Below are 18,713 nucleotides of genomic sequence, written 5' to 3' on the forward strand. Positions count from 1 at the left end.
CTCCGTTTGTAGCTGTGATAGACGTACCCACATGGTTGCATATGTTTGTTTTGCTTCTGCAGTGACGAAGTTGGATTCCCACTTCTTCATAGAGAGGAAATGGCCTTTCATAAACCAAGGTCCGTTCCTAAGGACATTATTCATATTTTTCTCTTTCATAAACTTTACTATGAAATAGTCTAATCCTAGATCAATAAGTGGGAGTTGCTCTGTGGGCTTCTATAATTCTTGAATTGTGGCTTTTAAATAATGGTGAACAATTCTTTTCCCAAAGAGTTTACTGATCAGGGAGAACTTTCATAAGGAGTAAAGCCTTTCTTTTTCCTTGTCAAAGAGCTGGATAACCCTTACTCCGCTGGGTAGATGATTCACATCTTCTTCGAAGCATGTCATTTCTTTATACTCATGTGCGGCTTCCTCTTTCGGGTGGTCCATGTCAAAGTCAATTATTTGTTCACTTGCAAGAGTTTTTCTTTGAAACTGATTTGGGATTCTACTGAGGAGGTTAATATTGGCGATGTTGATGTTATGTTATTGGGCTTGTTAATATCTGGTGGTTTTGCAGGGATTGGTGTGGATCTGCCTTTGGAAATTTGAGTGTCCATGGGCAGTCGTGATAGATTAGGATTAAGCTTAGAGAGAAGGCGGAGAATTTCTTTTTTAGAGAGAGAATTCTTATGTAGGAAAAATTGATAGTCTTAAAGTAATTATATGTATGTTGCATGAACAAAACTTTAGAATCATAATTAACTATGAAGTATGATCTTTTAGTTTTTAACTAAAATCTTTTTTATAGCCAATAACCTCACAATTCAGTTACAAAACTTTAGTCGTAGCAATTAAAAAATGGTATTTTTGTGATAAAAAATTTATGTGACTAAATTGTAGGTTCAATAGAGACAATTAAATCAGTGTCACTAATTATTTGCACTATTAGTGATAAAAAAAGGTAAAAAATAAATATAAAATTTTATGGCTAAAGTTTACCTTGTTTAACTACAAATTCTAATTCGTCATTATTGTAACAATATAATATTTTGTGACGAAACTTTCTGGTATCCAAAATTTAATTAATTTTAAGACAAATAATGCTTTGTCACTAATTGGGTACATCATTAGTGACAAAAAAAATATGTCGTTGATAACTTCATATTCGTGGCTATTTTTACTTAATATCTGGCGGCAACTCAATTTTTGGTGGAAAATTTTAGTGGACAAAATTTTGTGTTTCGTCAGTAAAAGTATATAACTCGTATATTTAAATACGAAATATAATTTTTGTCACAAAATGTAAATAATTAGTGATGAATTTTTTGATCATAGCTAATATGTAGCTAAATATCACTTTTGTTGTAGTGACATTTGACAAAAGGGACGACAAGGAATCAGCTATTAGCAATACGCACAACTTTATGAAGACTATGTATGTCCCTCTGCTTCTGTATACATTTTTTGTATCATTACTCAGCAAACAAATCATAAATATGCAACATATTTTCCTCTATCATCACTACTAGTTCTAACAGTACAAAAATGTTGTGCAAGATCTTCACTTACAAATCAAACTCCACTTTTTAAATTTTCTATTTTTTCAGATTTTAAAAGGAATTCTTGATCACTTTTGTGTGGTCCATCCGATGAGCTTTGCGAGTTAGCTGTGGTGGAAGTATAAGATTCAGCTAGTTTAAAGAGTGCATTGGAGACTAAGCTTTTCCTTGTGTTGTTTGAATTTAACAAGGATGGCTGGCATGGTTCCAGAATTTGTTGTCCAAAGGTTGTTAGCATTTGGAGAACCTCAGACATTGATGGTCTTAAATCGACAGAAGCCTGAGCGCACAAAAGCCCCACTTTGAGGACTTTTAATGCCTCTTCTTGCGGAAAATCGCCTTTCAAGGTAGGGTCATGCTTCAGTCACCTGATTTGTTGTATAGAATTTCCACACCTGAAACCAAAAAGAAAAGTTCAAATATTTATTTACTGACAGGACTACTGTATTGATAAATTTACAGCATTAATTCTTACAGATTGCAGTAGAGAGCCAGAGTCATCCTCTACCAAGGAAATGTTTGTTTTGCCACAAACAATTTCAAGAACAAGCACTCCATAGCTATACACATCAGCCTTTTCTGTGAGCTGTCCTTTTACGAGGTACTCAGGAGCCATATATCCTCTGTATAAACAACCTTAAAATCACCCATCAAGTAGTTAATATAACACAATTATGACGACAAGTATCTTACAATGTGCCAGCAATTCCAGTGCTAATATGACTTTTATCGGCTACAAGACACCGAGCAAGTCCAAAATCAGCAATTTTGGCATTAAAATTTTTATCGACAAGTACATTAGAGCTCTTGATGTCCCTGTGAATAATTCTCATCTCTGAACCCCCATGGAGGAACTCAATGCCTTGTGTTGTTCCAACAATAATACGTAAACGTTCTTCCCAACTTAGAATCTTTATCTTGTTCTTATCTAGAACACCATAAATTCAAGAACTCAATCAGAAAAAATTTCATTACATAATTATTTGGAGAAGTAAGATAATGCAGCGTGTATTCCTAGATGGATAAATAATAAATTACCAAGGAGGTATTTGTCTAGGCTCTTATTGGGCACAAACTCGTAGACGAGCAGGCTCTCGGGGCCTTCAATGCTGCAACCCAACAACTTGACAAGATTTTTGTGTTCAATTCCATGGATGAGGTTAACCTCATTGAAGAACTCATCAACCCATTGTCTTGTACTGAAAAACAGTCTCTTAACTGCAACAACCTTCCCATTAGGCAGAGTCCCTTTGTATACAGAACCATTTCCTCCTTGCCCTAATTTTGTTGATGGATCAAAATAGTTTGTTGCTTTCTCAAGATTTTCATATTTAAAGTTAAAGTTGGACCTCTTGTAGGAACTCGATAGTTTGCCTAGATTAATGCGTTCTGCAACCAAAAAATTAAGTTTACGACAGGACTAAAAATGCTTCTCTTCATTTATTAGTTTCTTTGATGATACCTTGCTTTCTGTTTAATGACCTTTTACGAGCTCCGTAAGCAACGAAGAGAGCCATCATGGAGAAAGCTGTCACTCCAAGAATGATAGCTACGATCACCCCTTTGCTTACCCCTGAAAACATCACCATCAATATCATTTATAAAAAAATATCAAGTCCACTTCAAATCAAATAATTAGAGACAAGTAAAAGTCATAATTATAAATTTGTTTATTTTATATTTTTATACATTACTATTAATTGAGCTGGTTCTACTCTAGTCCCCGTCTTTTTCAGGAAAGGCACAAATATAGAAACAAATGAAAAAGATTATTCTGCAGACCAGTAAATAGGGCTGGCAAGTGGGCCGGTCCAGGACCGGGACCGGCGCGGGACCGTGACCCATATGGGTTGTGGGCCTAAACGATCCTAACCGTATAAGACCGGAACCGTGGGGAGGTGGGCTGGTTAGTGGGTCGGTCCTGTGCGCGAGGCCCGCGAAATCGGGACCGGTTGGGAAGTGGGCCGGTTCAAGCGGTCCTATACGGGCTCAACAACCCTTATTTTTAAAAAAAAATTGCTCGTTAGGGCATTTAAAATGTAGTCGTCTCTGCCAAAATAGTCGTTGGCTATTTACAAAATAGTCATTTAATCTCCCCTCTCCCCCCCCCCCCCAAAAGAAAAATAGCCATTTAATCCTCCAAACTTTTTATAATTATACGTTTTCCCTATTTTCAACTATAAATACCCCCTCATTCTTTCATTTTTCTCACAAAATCATCAATCTCTCTCTAATTTTCTTCTATAATTGTTTACTTTATTGTTACAATTTGTGAAAAATTTTAAAGTTGGTGAATTGAAGTCTTCAAGTCTTCAACGATAATCAATTTTCAACAAGTTGTTCGTCAATTCGGTAAACTCGTTCCAACTCAGAATTTATAATATTATAGTTTTGTTTGTTTTATTTATTTTCTATTATTTGATTAATTACGATGGCTTCCTTAAAATTAACCTTTTGGTAAAAATAAAGGAAAATCCAAGAGTGGCGAATCTAGTGGCCAATCTATTCCTCCTCCACTGCCTCGGCTCCCCGACCCAAACCTCATATTTGTCCTACACCTGCAATTCTTGATAGCGATAATAGTTTATTACAATTAACTAAGAGTCAATTTTGTCATAATGTTGGGATTGGTGAACAATTAAACCATAAATTAATGAATGCTCTTTATTCTAATCCAACTATTGATGAAGATGATGAGGAGGAAATAGATTTAGATGAAACGCAACCGGATGACGATACACCCACTAGTCTTGCTCCTGAAGTTAACCCAGCTAATGACAATCCAAATGATGTCCCGTCTGACCCTCATGTTGCTACCCCTACTTTTTCTAGACAACATCCCAAACGGTCAGAAACATCTATTGTTTGGCCTTTTTTTACTCAACTAATTCCACAAAAAAGGCTAAATGTAAAACTTGTGGCAAGGAGTTAGCTTTTAAATATTTAGGCGGTTGGGGGAGGGGAGACGGTGTCACGACCCCGGTTCGCCCTCCGTGAACCATCCTGACGGCACCTAGTCTCTACGACTAGGTAAGCCTAACAATGCGGAATACAAACAATAATTGCGGAAGAAATAATTAAAAACCGAAATAGTAAAATTAAACAGTGTTTAAGGTGCCGCTCGGCACATACAATAACAACTCTCGAAGCTAACAACGATTCCCAAAACCCGGAATCTCATGAATCACAAGCTAAGAGATACATAAGAAGCTCTAACTCCGGAAATGTCTAAACAAAGGAAAATTACTGAAGGGCTATACTTTTTACAGAAAGATAGAAAGGGACTCCTCGGTCTGCGGACGCAACAGATATACCTCGAAGTCTCTACAGAACTGCCTCGCCGCAAGGATGATAAGACTGAGTGGAAGTACCTGGATTTGCACAACAAAAATGTGCAGAAGAGTAGCATGAGCACACCACAGCGGTGCCCAGTAAGTATCAAGACTAACCTCGGAGGAGTAGTGACGAGGAATAGTCAAGACACCTACTGGTCCAATAAAACTGTACAAATATAGGAACAACGGGACATGATGTATATATAAAAACTACACGAAATGGCTAACAATACTACAATCACAATAAGGGAAGAAAACAGCAAGTAACAACGAAAATACTAAGAATAATGACATAGAAGAGCGAGCAAAAACACAACCCAAATCCTAAAGTCACAATACAGTAAAGGTAAGCAATAACTCAGATCCTACGACAGTGTCCACATCAGGCCTTATCCAACAATTTCCACGAAGTACCAAATCTCGGACAAATTATAGCTCACGAGTCCCAGTACCTGAAATCTAACACTTGGCATCTTGTGCCCCCATCAACCTCATGGTCATGCTGACAACTCACTTGCTAACTAGGGCCACTCTCACATATATAATAAGTAAACGAGGGTGTACATCTATACTCAGCAAAATCAGGAGGACTTCACATCTAATAGGAATGTTCAACTACGTGTATGTTTGTGCAAGTGCTTTAACATAGTTCCTACCAGCTAATAAGCGTAAGGAAAAGAACGGACAACACATAAAATATTTCCTTACAACTTCCACGAAGTAAAGCTCATACAGGAAAGCGTACCACAACACAATATTAAATAACAAGAATGCCCCTAGGCCATCACAAATCCTCACAATCAATCACTGACATAGCCCACCTTGTCTCGCCATGTGTGCAAATAATAACATAATACGTGCTCGCCTTGTTTCGCCACACGTGCATCATAATGTTTCCACCTTGTCTCTCCACATGTGCAAATAATAACATAATAAATGCTCGCCTTGTTTCACCACACGTGCATCATAATGTTCCCACCTTGTCTCGCCACATGCGCAACCCACATATAAGCATATATACATATCCCGCCTTGTCACGCCGTATGTTCAATATATTAATAGTTACAATAGCACGGCAAAAACCTCGTGCAACCCCTTAACAACAATCCGCACAGCAGAGACCTCGTGCACAAGACAACACAATCGCACGGCAGAGACCTCGTGCACCAACACAACAAGCACAACAACAATAGTGATAGTAATACAAAATATAGCGAGTGAATCCACTTCAAAACTTCAAATCGCAAGGAATCGGTATAACCAGTTCACAAGAATAGCCACAGTAAGAAAAATGAAAGGCATAAAGGGAATAGTCCAACGAAAGGGAAAACTAACATGTAGTGACGATCCCAAAATAAACAAATCAGTACAAGGAAGACAACACGAGTCTAGTAGTCCCAAATAAAAGCAAGTCGACAAGGACATAGGTCATCTAAACTCCGTTTAAGGTTGGGAAGTTATGAGAATATTCAATAATTTCAATTAAGGGAAGGTGATCTTAGCTGCACTTAAGACTAAGCGATTGAAACTTTATTATTCGGAATAGTTCCTTATTCGATTTATGTGTGTTTTGGAGTTGTTATAGTAAGATTTGAGCTGTCCGGAGGTCTTTTCACCCGAGAAGTCCATTTTAGAGTACCGAGTTGTCGTCTTTGAGGTAAGTATCTTGCCTAACCTTGTGTGGGGGACTTCCTCTTAGGATTGAGTCTTCTATGTTGATTGTAATCCGTGTACGCGAGGTGACGTGTGCGTACTCGGACTTAATTGTGGATAGTTGGCCTTTTAGGGTTCTTAGGTTCTTATATTCACTACGTATGGAGTTATTCTTGATATGACCGAGTTCCTGCTTATTAGTTTCGTCTCTACATGCTTAGTTGGAATTATTTGCTTCATGATTTACTCTAATTGCCTAATTGTCATCCTATTTGATTTAACTGAAGAACTTTGTCTCTCTTATCATCATGCTACCTTTTCATAACTGCCTATGTTATTGAGGGTTATTGTCATCCCTCCTACAAAAATATAAAAATCGACTCAAAAGTCGACCCCCGGGCCCGCACCTCGGAACCCATAAAATTACAAAATCCGATCACCCATTCCAAAATGAATTCAACCATACAAAATTTATCCAATTCGGATACCATTTGGTCCCTCAAATCATGATTTTTCATTTTGAAATTTCTCTTCAAAAACCAACTCTTTCCCCAACCCAAAACACAATTTAAATGATAAAAATAAAGATAAATTCATGGAATATATTTAATTCTAGTTGAAGAATATTTATCCAATCGAATTTCGTGAAAAACCCACCAAAAATCGCCAAGAACCGAGCTCTAGAAGTCAAAATATGATGAAAATGGTGTAACCCTCGATTTTGGAATATATTCTGTCTACCCAGGTGTTTGTTCATTACGATCGCGGGAGAAGTGATGCAATCACATAGAAGAAAATAGCTACTGGCCCAAAATGTGCCATGTTATCGCGGGCAAATCAATACAATCGCATAGAAGAAAAATGTTGTTGTCCAAAATTGTGCTATGTGATCACGAACTAATCAATGCAATCGCATAGAAGGAAAATATGGCAAGGTTAATATTGTACTACGCAATCGCGGCTACGCCTATGCAATCGCATAGAAGGAAATACCAGATAGCACAACAGTAGTTCAAATATTGGGAAAAATGACTCGTAGCCCATCTGAAACACACCTGAGGCTCCTAGGACCCCGTCTAATCACACAAACAAGTCATATAACCTAACACGGACTCGCTCAAGATTTCAAATCACATAAAATAACACCCAAACAACGAATCAAACCAAAAATCAAACTTATGAATTTTCAAATCTTCAAATATCAAATCTCATGCCGAAACTTATCAATTCAACTCGGAATAACGCCAAATTTTGTAGACAAGTCCAAAATGACATAACTGAGCTGCTCCAACTCTCGAAATCGCATTCCGACCCTGATATCACAAAAGTCAACTATGGGTCAAACTTCTCCGTTTTCCAAACTTCAACTTTTCCAACTTTCGCCGAAATGCCTCAATTTACCCTACGGACCTCCAAATCTGAATCCGGACACGCGCCTAGGTCCAAAATCACTATACAAAGTTGTTGAAATCATCAAAAATTTATTCTGGCGCTGTTTACTCAAAAGTCCAATTCCGGTCAAATTCTCACCGTTCGAACTTCCAAAACTAGATTCCTTCTTCCAATTTGACTCTGAATCATCCATTAACTGAATTCAACCATGCACGCAAGTCGATACTCATATTATGAAGTTGTTCAGGACCGTGCACCACCGAACGAAGCTTATATTCTTGTAACGACAGGTTGGGCTGTTACATCCCCCCCTCTTAAAACTAACGTTCGTCCTCGAACGTGCCAAGATTTGCTCCGAGTCCTCAAGTCACTGAATGCGCACTTCCAACATACACTCGCGGGTGATCCCACGTCACCCCAATCCACATAAGCCTGACGACACCATCTCAACTGAAATTTAGCCTTTCTAGCAATACCAATAAGGCTTAGAACCAGAATTCTCATCTCTCATCCATTTTCAAAAGACCTGATTCTAAATCCATACCCGGTATCAGTCTCAACCAGCTGCATCAATTCATACCAATGCCCATATAGTACAACCTTACAACATGACACATCACATATAGGCCCACAGTAATAATTCTGATCACAATATTCGCCCGAAGTCAAATTTAGCACAGGCCGTAAGACTCATATTCAATAGGAACCCATTTCAAACCTCCACAACACTGGCGATGATACAATAACCACGAAATCCATATAACTGAACACCCAAATCACCAAATCTCAGCTAATACCAATGGGAACACACCCCACAAGCTAAAGCACAAGAAGCACAGAACGAAAATGACTGAATATGGAAAGGGAAACACATAAGGGAACTATCAAACAAGCCCGATAAGAACAAATTTTCTATCAACACTAATCTACAAAACTATCTAACAAGAAAGAATTAAAGCATATAAAAGAATCACAAGGATCTCATACTGATATAACTCCCATCGCGGTACACAACCCGGTTTCAACACATCAAAACACATGAAATCACGAGGGTCCCGCCCTGCACTCTGAATCACAAATAGGGTGTACAGCAAAGCAGCTAAAACCTTTCACTAGATCAGTTCCGTCAACAAGATTATAACACGTACTGGCTCCCACACTGGTGGAACATAAAAATCACAACTCGTAGCCAAAAATACTCAGAAATCACATCAAACCTACTGAAATGGACAATAGGAATTTACTACTAGTCTCATAATTCCCGACAATGACTAGAAACAGACGATAGACACGGCTATCACTCATAGAACCTCCCAACATGGTAATCACATAAACAAAGTGCTAATCATGAAACGCACCCATAAATGGAGCAACAAATAGGGGAACTCACACCGATAAGCAGAACTGTAATGAACTACGGATGGTGCTCCTCTATAACAAGCCAAAATCATACCTAAATGACATTTAGCTGGCGCGACGGCCTCAAGCCTACTATATGAAACACATCAACAAGCCGGGCCTCCCCTTCTTGGGCACCCTCTACTCGCCTCAATACCTCGTTGTGACACATCGACCCGAAGTCTGGGACAATCTCTCACCATATGGCTAGTATCTCCATACTCAAAGCACCCTCTCTGCTAATGAGGTTGTGGGAACTGTGCGGTACGGGTACCCCAAGACCTATGAACACCTGAGTCACTATGCAAAGCCTAAAGCGCGAACTGAACTGGCGGACCCACAAAACCTCTACCATGACGCACCCTGCCTCCAAAATAAGGACCAGTAGATCTCCCCGGTCTACGAGGCCTCCTCATCTCCTCAAACTCTTTCTCCTGATCTCGTCTGCCCTTTCTCTCATGGCCCCGCCTGTCCTCTCTCTCTCCCTAGCATGCATACCCTCTATCCTCTTTGCAATGCTCACCACCTGCTAATAAGAAATATCCATCTCCAACTTACGAGCCATGCTAGACCTGATGCTGGGAATAATCCCCTCAATAAACCAGCGAACCCTCTCACGAACAGTAGAAACCAAGTCTGGGGCATGTCTAGCCAAGCTAGTGTAACGGACAACATACTCTGAGGCAGTCATAGTACCCTGACGCAAATGCTCAAACTCTGCGCGCCATGCATCCCTGAGGCTTTGAGTAACAAACTCTTTCAGGAACATATCTAAAAAATGGGTCCAAGTCAGTGAAGTTGCCTCATCCGGACTGTCTAACTCATAGGTGCGCCACCACTCATATGCGGCACCTCGAAGCTGGAAGGCAGTGAAAAAAACCCCACTCTATCCTGATATACCCATAGTGCGGAGGATATGGTGACACTCCTCCAGAAATCCCAAGGCATCATCTGATGCTAACCCACTGAATACAGGAGGATCATACTTCTTGAACCTCTCAAGTCTCTGTTGCTCATCCTCTGAAGCTACTGCCCTGTCCTCAGGTTGACCTAGGACTAAAGGATGTACAGGAATAATCTCTGGAACCTGATCAACATGTACTCGCTGCTGAGGAGTGCGGGCGGCGGGAGCCTGTGCTCCTTCTCCGGCCTGAGATGTGGCTGCAGCAAGGGGAAGAAACCCTGCCTGAGCCAAAGTGGTGTACATGCTCATGAACTGCACAAGAGTCTCCTGAAGAGCTAGAGTAGTAGTAGCAGTAGGCGCATCAGGTGCCTGGATTCCGGCTGGAACTACTGGTGGTACCTCGGTGGCAGCTCGTGCGGGTGCTCTGGCTGCACCACGTGTGCGTCCTCGGTCTCTACCCCAGCCCCGGCCTCTGAAGGCTACAGTAGGGGGGTGCGGGTGCCTGATTATCTCGGGTAGCACGTGTCCTCACCATCTGTGAGAGAATAGAAGATAGAGGTTTAGGATTATGATGTCAAAAATATCACACGGTAGGGAAATCAAATGAAGTGGAATTTTTCTAACGGCTACATAGCCTCTCGCAGATAAGTAGAGACGTCTCCGTACCGATCCGTGAGACTCTAATAAACTGGCTTGTGATTCATGACTCCTATGAACCTAGAGCTCTGATACCAACTTGTCACGACCCTGGTTCACCCTCCGTGAACCATCGTGATGGCAGATAGTTTCTATGACTAGGTAAGCCTAACAATGCGGAATATAAACAATAATTGCAAAAGAAATAATTAAAAACCGAAATAGTAAAATGAAACAGTGTTTAAGGTGTCGATCGGCACATACAATAACAACTCTCGAAGCTAACAATGATTCCCAAAACCCGGAATCTCATGAATCACAAGCTAAGAGATACATAAGAAGCTCTAACTCCGGAAATGTCTAAACAAAGGAAAATTACTGAAGGGCTATACTTTTCATAGAAAGATAGAAAGGGACTCCTCGATCTGCGGAAGCCGCAGATATACCTTGAAGTCTCTACGGAAGTGCCTCACCGCAAGGATGATAAGACGTAGTGGAAGTACCTAGATGTGCACAACAAAAATGTGCAGAAGAGTAGCATAAGTACACCACAGCGGTGCCCACTAATTATCAAAACTAACCTCGGTAGAGTAGTGACGAGGAACAGTCAAGACACCTACCGACCCAATAAAACTATACAAATATAGGAACAACGGGACATGATGTATATATAAGGACTACATGAAATGGCTAACAATACTACAATCACAATAAGGTAAGAAAACAGCAAGTAACAACGAAAATACTAAGAATAATGACATAGAAGAGCGAGCAAAAACACAACCCAAATCCTAAAGTCACAATACATTAAAGGTAATCAATAACTCAGATCCTACGACAGTGTTCACATCAGGCCTTATCCAACAATTTCCATGAAGTACCGAATCTCGGACAAATTACAGCTCACGAGTCCCAGTACCTAAAATCTAACACTGCATCTTGTGCCCCCATCAATCCCATGGTCATGCTGACAACTCACTTGTTAACTAGGGCCACTCTCACATATATAATAAGTAAACGAGGGTGTACATCTATACTCAGCAAAATCAGGAGGACCACATCAAATAGGAGTGTTCAACTACGTGTATGCTTGTGCAAGTGCTTTAACATAGTTCCTACCAGCTAATAAGCATAAGGAAAAGAACAGACAGCACGTAAGATGTTTCCTCACAACTTCCACGAGGTAAAGCTCATACAGGTAAGCGTACCACAACACAATATTAAACAACAATAATGCCCCCAGGCCATCACAAATCCTCACAATCAATCCCTGACATAACCCACTTTGTCTCGCCACATGTGCAAATAATAACATAATAAGTGTCTGCCTTGTTTCGCCACACGTGTATCATAATGTTCCCACCTTGTCTCGTCACATGTGAAAATAATAACATAATAAGTTCCCGGGTTGTTTCGCCACACGTGTACCATAATGTTTTCACCTTGCCTCGCCACATGCACAACCCACATATAAGCATATATACATATCCTACCTTGTCACGCTGCATGTGCAATATATCAATAGTAACAATAGCATGGCAAAAACCTCGTGCAACCCCTCAACAAAAATCTGCATGGTAGAGACCTCATGCACAACACAACACAATTGCACGGCAGAGACCTCATGCACAACACAACACAATCGGACAACAGAGACCTCGTGCACCAACACAACCAGCACAACAACAATAGTGGCAGTAATACAAAATATAACGAGTGAATCCACTCCAAAACTTCAAATTGCAAGGAATCGGTATAACCAGTTCACAAGAATAGCCACAGTAAGAAAAATGAAAGGCATAAAGGGAACAGTTCAACGAAAGAGCAAACTAACATGTAGTGACGATCCCAAAATAAACAAATTAGTACAAGGAAGACAACACGAGTCTAGTAGTCCCAAATAAAAACAAGTCGACAAGGATATAGGTCATCTAAACTCCGTTTAAGGTTGGGAAGTTACGAGAATATTCGATAAATTCAATTAAGGGAAGGTGATCTTAGCTGCACTTAAGACTAGGCGATTATAGGAGGGATGACAATAACCCTCAATAACACAGGCGATTATGAAAAGGTAGCATGATGATAAGAGAGACGAAGTTCTTCAGTTAAATCAAATAGGATGATAATTAGGCAATAAGAGTAAATCATGAAGCAAATAATTCCAACTAAGCATGTAGAGACGAAACTAATAAGCAGGAACTCAGTCATATCAAGAATAACTCCATACGTAGTGAATATAAGAACCTAAGAACCTTAAAAGGCCAACTATCCACAATTAAGTTCGAGTATGCACTCGTCACCTTGCGTACACGGATTACAAACAACATAGAAGACTCAATCCTAAGGGGAAGTCCCTCACATAAGGTTAGGCAAGATACTTACCTCAAAGACAACAACTCGATACTCTAAAATGGACTTCTCAGGTGAAAAGACCTCCGGACAGCTCAAATCCAACAATAACAACTCCAAAATGCACATAAATCGAATAAGGAACTATTCCGAATAATAAAGTTTCAATCTTTACAAAAATATAAAAATCGATCCAAAAGTTGACACCCGGGCCCGCACCTCGGAACCCATCAAATTTTACAATATCTGATCACCCATTCCAAAATGAGTTCAACCATACAAATTTATCCAATTCTGATACCATTTGGTCCCTCAAATCATGATTTTTCATTTTGAAAATTTTCTTCAAAAACCAACGCTTTCCCCAACCCAAAACACAATTTAAATGATAAAAATAAAGACAAATTCATGGAATATATTCAATTCTAGTTGAAGAATACTTACCCAATCGAATTTCCTGAAAAACCCACCAAAAATCGCCAAGAACCGAGATCTAGAAGTCAAAATATGATGAAAATAGTGTAACCCTCGATTTTGGAATATATTCTGTCTGCCCAGGTGTTTGTTCATTGCGATCGCGGGAGAAGTGATGCAATCGCATAGAAGAAAATAGCTACTGGCCCAAAATGTCGTATGCAATCGCGGGCAAATCAATGCAATCGCATAGAAGAAAAATTTGTTGTCCAAATTTGTGTTATGCTATCGCGAACAAATCAATGCAATCGCATAGAAGGAAAATGATGTTGTCCAAATTTGTGTTATGCGATCGCGAACGAATCAATGCGATCACATAGAAGGAAAATATGGCAGGTTAATATTGTACTACGCGATCACGGCTACTCCTATGCGATCTCAAAGAAGGAAATACCAGATAGCAAAACAGCAGTTCAAACATAGGGAAAAATAACCCGTAGCCCATCCGAAACACACCCGAGGCTCCCGGGACCTCGTCTAATCACACAAACAAGTCATATAACCTAACACGGACTCGCTCGAAATTTCAAATCACATAAACAATACCCAAACAACGAATCAAACCAAAAATCAAACTTATGAATTTCCAATTCTTCAAATATCAAATCTCATGCCGAAACCTATCAATTCAACTCGTAATAACGCCAAATTTTGCAGACAAGTCCAAAATGACATAACGGAGCTACTCTAACTCTCGGAATCACATTCCGACCTCGATATCACAAAAGTCAACTATGGGTCAAACTTCTCCGTTTTCCAAACTTCAACTTTTCCAACTTTCGCCGAAATGCCTCAATTTACCCTGTGGACCTCCAAATCTAAATCCAGACACGCGCCTAAGTCCAAAATCACCATACAAAGCTGTTAGAATCATCAAAAATTTATTCTGAGGCCATTTACTCAAAACTCCAATTCCGATCATATTCTCACCGTTCAAACTTCCAAAACTAGATTTCTTCTTCCAATTTGACTCTGAATCATCCATTAACTGAATTCAACCATGCACGCAAGTCGATACTCATATTATGAAGCTGTTCAAGATCGTGCACCGCCGAACAGAGCTTAAATTCTCGTAACGACCGGCTGGGTCGTTACAGACGGGAACTTTGAAAAGACACATATTGATATACCCTCAAGATAAAGCCAAATATTATCATATGAAAGCCTTGACCGAGGGGACAAGTGTACCTACTCCTAGTCAGGTTGACCCTAGTATCGGGTCTAATCAATGTCAACTGTGATTAACACTGTTACCAGTGGTATTTTATATTATGATCCAAAAAAAGATCGTAAAGAATTGGCAAAAATAGTTACTGCTATGTGCGTACCCTATAGTTTTCGTTCTGACCCACACTTTGTGCATTATATTAGAAAATTTTGGAATCCTACTTATATGTGAAAAAAGTTTTAAAAATATTTTTTCCTATTCCCTTATTTGTGGTGTTGTTGTCTTGTTAAATCCTACTATGAAATTAGGAGATCCTCAATTTTTTATATGAAACTGTTTATTATGGTTTAGCACTTGAAGAAGAGGAGTTGTCTAAACTTCCAAAAATAATAGCCTCAATTAAAATAAATGCTCAAACTATTTATAATGCTTATCAAGTTGCATTAGATCAGGCTAGACCAAATGTTCTAACTTCTTCTTCTTCTGACTCTCAATTATCTAAAAGAACTGTGGGAGTAAGAGAACTTAGTGTTTTGGCCGGTTTCAAGGGTTCTTAAGGTTCTAGTACTAGTGATTTCTCACAACTAATGAGCTTGAAATTTATTTGTCACAGGTAATTGAGGAAGTGAATCCCGACGGCTCATTTAATATTTTAGAATGGTGGAAGGACAAAGAAAACACTTTCCGATTCTTTCAAGGATGGAACGAGACATTTTAACTATTCAAGCTTCAACAGTAGCATCGGAAAGCGCTTTCAATCAAGCAAGACTTCAACTCGATGATTGTAGAGCGTCCATGAGGGAGAGCTTAGAAATCAGTACTTTTCAGAGATTGGATCCGTTCGAAAAGAAGAGATTTTAGACTTGCTAAATCACAACCAGAGGTAGACGAAGCTTACGAAGAAATGCTAGCTGAACTTGCAGAGGATTCTGCTTCGCCCGGAAGCGGTGATGACCAAGGTTCTTTTCCGCCACCGCCAACGAAAATTCCTCCCGACCTTAATGGATTATGAAGTTTGTAAGAGATACCATGTAAATTAATATGTAACTTGTATTTTGGCACATCTTGATTAGTTTCTTTTTCTTCACAATAGTGGTATTAGCACCTTGTTGTGCTCATTCCATAGGATGGAGGAAGATTAAGAAAGATATTGCCATGTTTTGTTAATGTTATAATAAAAATTATAATGCATTACCTTAGATATTTTTATTACCATTTTTTTCTAACTTGTATAAAATTTTAAAAAAATAGAAAGTTTTTCCGTTGGGCCCACTTAGGCCCACTTGGGCTTACTTAGCCCGGGACCATTAGTTTGTGGTCCCGGTCTCAGGCTGGTTCCTACAAAAAACCCGGGACCACTTAGGACCGGCCCACTTAGGACCGCTTAGGATCGGGCCCGACCACTTGCCAGCCCTACCAGTAAAACGTTTCTGTCAATCCGTATAGAGACTAGATTCAGCTGACAGTTCTATAGTGCTTTAGTAGTGTATTTATTATTACGTGTTGTCTCATATTTTTCTTGTATTAATTAACTAATTAGTTAATCATCTTAGTGGGGGCTAAGAATAACCAATTAATATCACTCAGGTGAGTGTAGCCTACCTTGTTTGATTAAACATAGTCAATGAAAAAAAATACTCCCTTCGTCTCTTTTTAGTTATCATTTTTTTTCAAAAGTCAATTTGACTAATCTTCATAGCTAAATTCAATTATATCAACTCAATATTTTAAAATTAAAATTCTAATATTCAAAAACTATACAAAAAGTACTACAAATTGTAATTCTTCGCATGTCGACATGATGAAAAACACTTCAAAAATATTGATTAAAGTACACATAATTTGAATCTCAAGAAATGAAAAGCAACATATAATTTGGGACAGATGAAGTAGCATCTTGGACAGCTCTCTTACAGCTTGTTTGGATGGTTGTTACATGTCATTTCATAATATATCGTATTGTATTGTATTATATTGTTTGATGAATACAATATTTGGATTGATTGTACTGTTTTCCGTCGTTTTATGATATGACACACCAAAAATATGAAGAATAAACTTATATTATTACTAAGAAAAAATAGAATATGAAGTAGAATTACTATATTAAAAAGTAGGGTAAAAGATAAAATATGATTATTTAATAATAAAGAAGGGCAAAATGAGAAAAAAAAATAAGGTAACAACGCCACCATAATAAAATTTAAGTAACAATAAAATGAACATTATATTTAAAGTAACAATACGATACAATACAATAGGTAACAACCATCCAAACAAGTTGTTAAGGTCGTAAGTCATCTTCGGACTAAGTAAGGTTAGTTTATTAAGTAGCACTTTTGTTAGAGCCTGTTTGGCCAAGCTTCTGGCCAAGATTAAAAAAAAGGTACTTTTGAACAGCGATAGAAGCAATTTTTCTACTTTTCGAGAGAAGCTACAAATTCTAGAGAGCCTATTTGGCCAAGCTTCTGAAAGATCAAAAGTATTATTTTTTTTGCCCAAAAAAATACTTATTTGAAAATATGAAGTGTTTTTCTGCGTTTGGGAAGAAGCTACAAATTCTAGCTTCTTCCAAGAAGCAGAAGTAGAAAATTAATTTTTTTTCAATACAAAAATATCCTTACCATAAATTTTTATTTTCTAAATTATCCCACATTAGTTTAACTTTTACTTTTTTCTCCATCATCATTTTCATCTCATTATTATTTTAACGTATCTTTATTCTTCTCTTATTCCTCTTTGAAATAATTTTCTACTAATAATATATGATCTCGAGTTTGTAGTACTATTTATATTTTTTGCGTGCATGCATATAATATAGTTGACATAATGAACTACTACCTAGTTTGTTATTTTCTCAAGAATAAGTAGTGTTTTCCTTACATGTAAATCACATATTGAAAATAGGTGAATTGGACTATAATTAGGCCCTTAAGAACCACCTTCTTGTATAGTTTTTATGATAAAAAGTGATGACAAAATGCTCTGATTAGTATTTTTCATGCTTTGCACGCTATATACAATAAAAGAAGTCTATGGAGTACTTTTGGGATCAATTACGGAGAAAAAGAGGCCAATCTTACAATATCCGCTAAGTGCACCACGCGAAGGCAGCAAAACCAGAACTGGAGATGGAATGTCGCGGTCCCGGCGTAACCGCGGTCGGACCGCGGCAGAAGGCTGTTGCGAATTCTGAGAGGCTAGTTGGCCGCGGTCCTGGCGTAACTGCGGTAGGACCGCGATATGAAGCGGAAAATTGAGGGACTTAAGTGCAAAACACGGGATTTTTAACCCAAAACCCTATATTAATCTCTATTTGTTCAACTACGTGTTTCTTGTAGTTAATTAACAGGATCCTCAATTAGCTGTGCCTAATTAGTGTGCATAACTCGGGAGAGAGTGCATATTTAGGTAATTGTTGAACAACATCACTCCCAAAGTATAAGAGGGATCTATAACTGCGGGTTTAAAGGTGGGATTAGGGATAAAGAAGTCTTGGGTGCAATCTAAAGTGAACTGTAATAAACAAAGCCAGCTAGCGTATCTCGGGAGAGTGCGTCTAGTAAATTATCATGATTACTCGGGAGAGATTCACGATAAAAAGAGTGTTCATGATTGATAGAGATGTGTTGGTAAATCTATATGAAACATAAACATAAGGGATTCCATCAATAGGGGAAATCACTACCTTAGAACCTTCTTATTATTGTTCACAACTTAAGCGTATTTAGTTTACAACTGCTTATTGACTTTCAATGTTAGTTATTAAATATACCATCAACTGTTATTCACAACGTTTGGGGAAGTTGATTCTAAAGAATTTAGTAAGTCCAACGAAAGTAATTGATAGGTTAATT

The 18,713-nt window shown here is 38.6% G+C and overlaps 1 pseudogene; it reads right to left on the bottom strand.

Annotated features, from left to right (window-relative positions):
• Nucleotides 1–1,387: 1,387 nt before the first annotated feature.
• The window catches only part of LOC104213733 (cysteine-rich receptor-like protein kinase 42), a 31,281-nt pseudogene continuing 13,955 nt past the window's right edge, over nucleotides 1,388–18,713 (bottom strand).

Source organism: Nicotiana sylvestris, chromosome 5 (genome assembly GCF_000393655.2).
Source record: "Nicotiana sylvestris chromosome 5, ASM39365v2, whole genome shotgun sequence".
In the NCBI taxonomy this organism is placed as follows: Eukaryota; Viridiplantae; Streptophyta; class Magnoliopsida; order Solanales; family Solanaceae; genus Nicotiana; species Nicotiana sylvestris.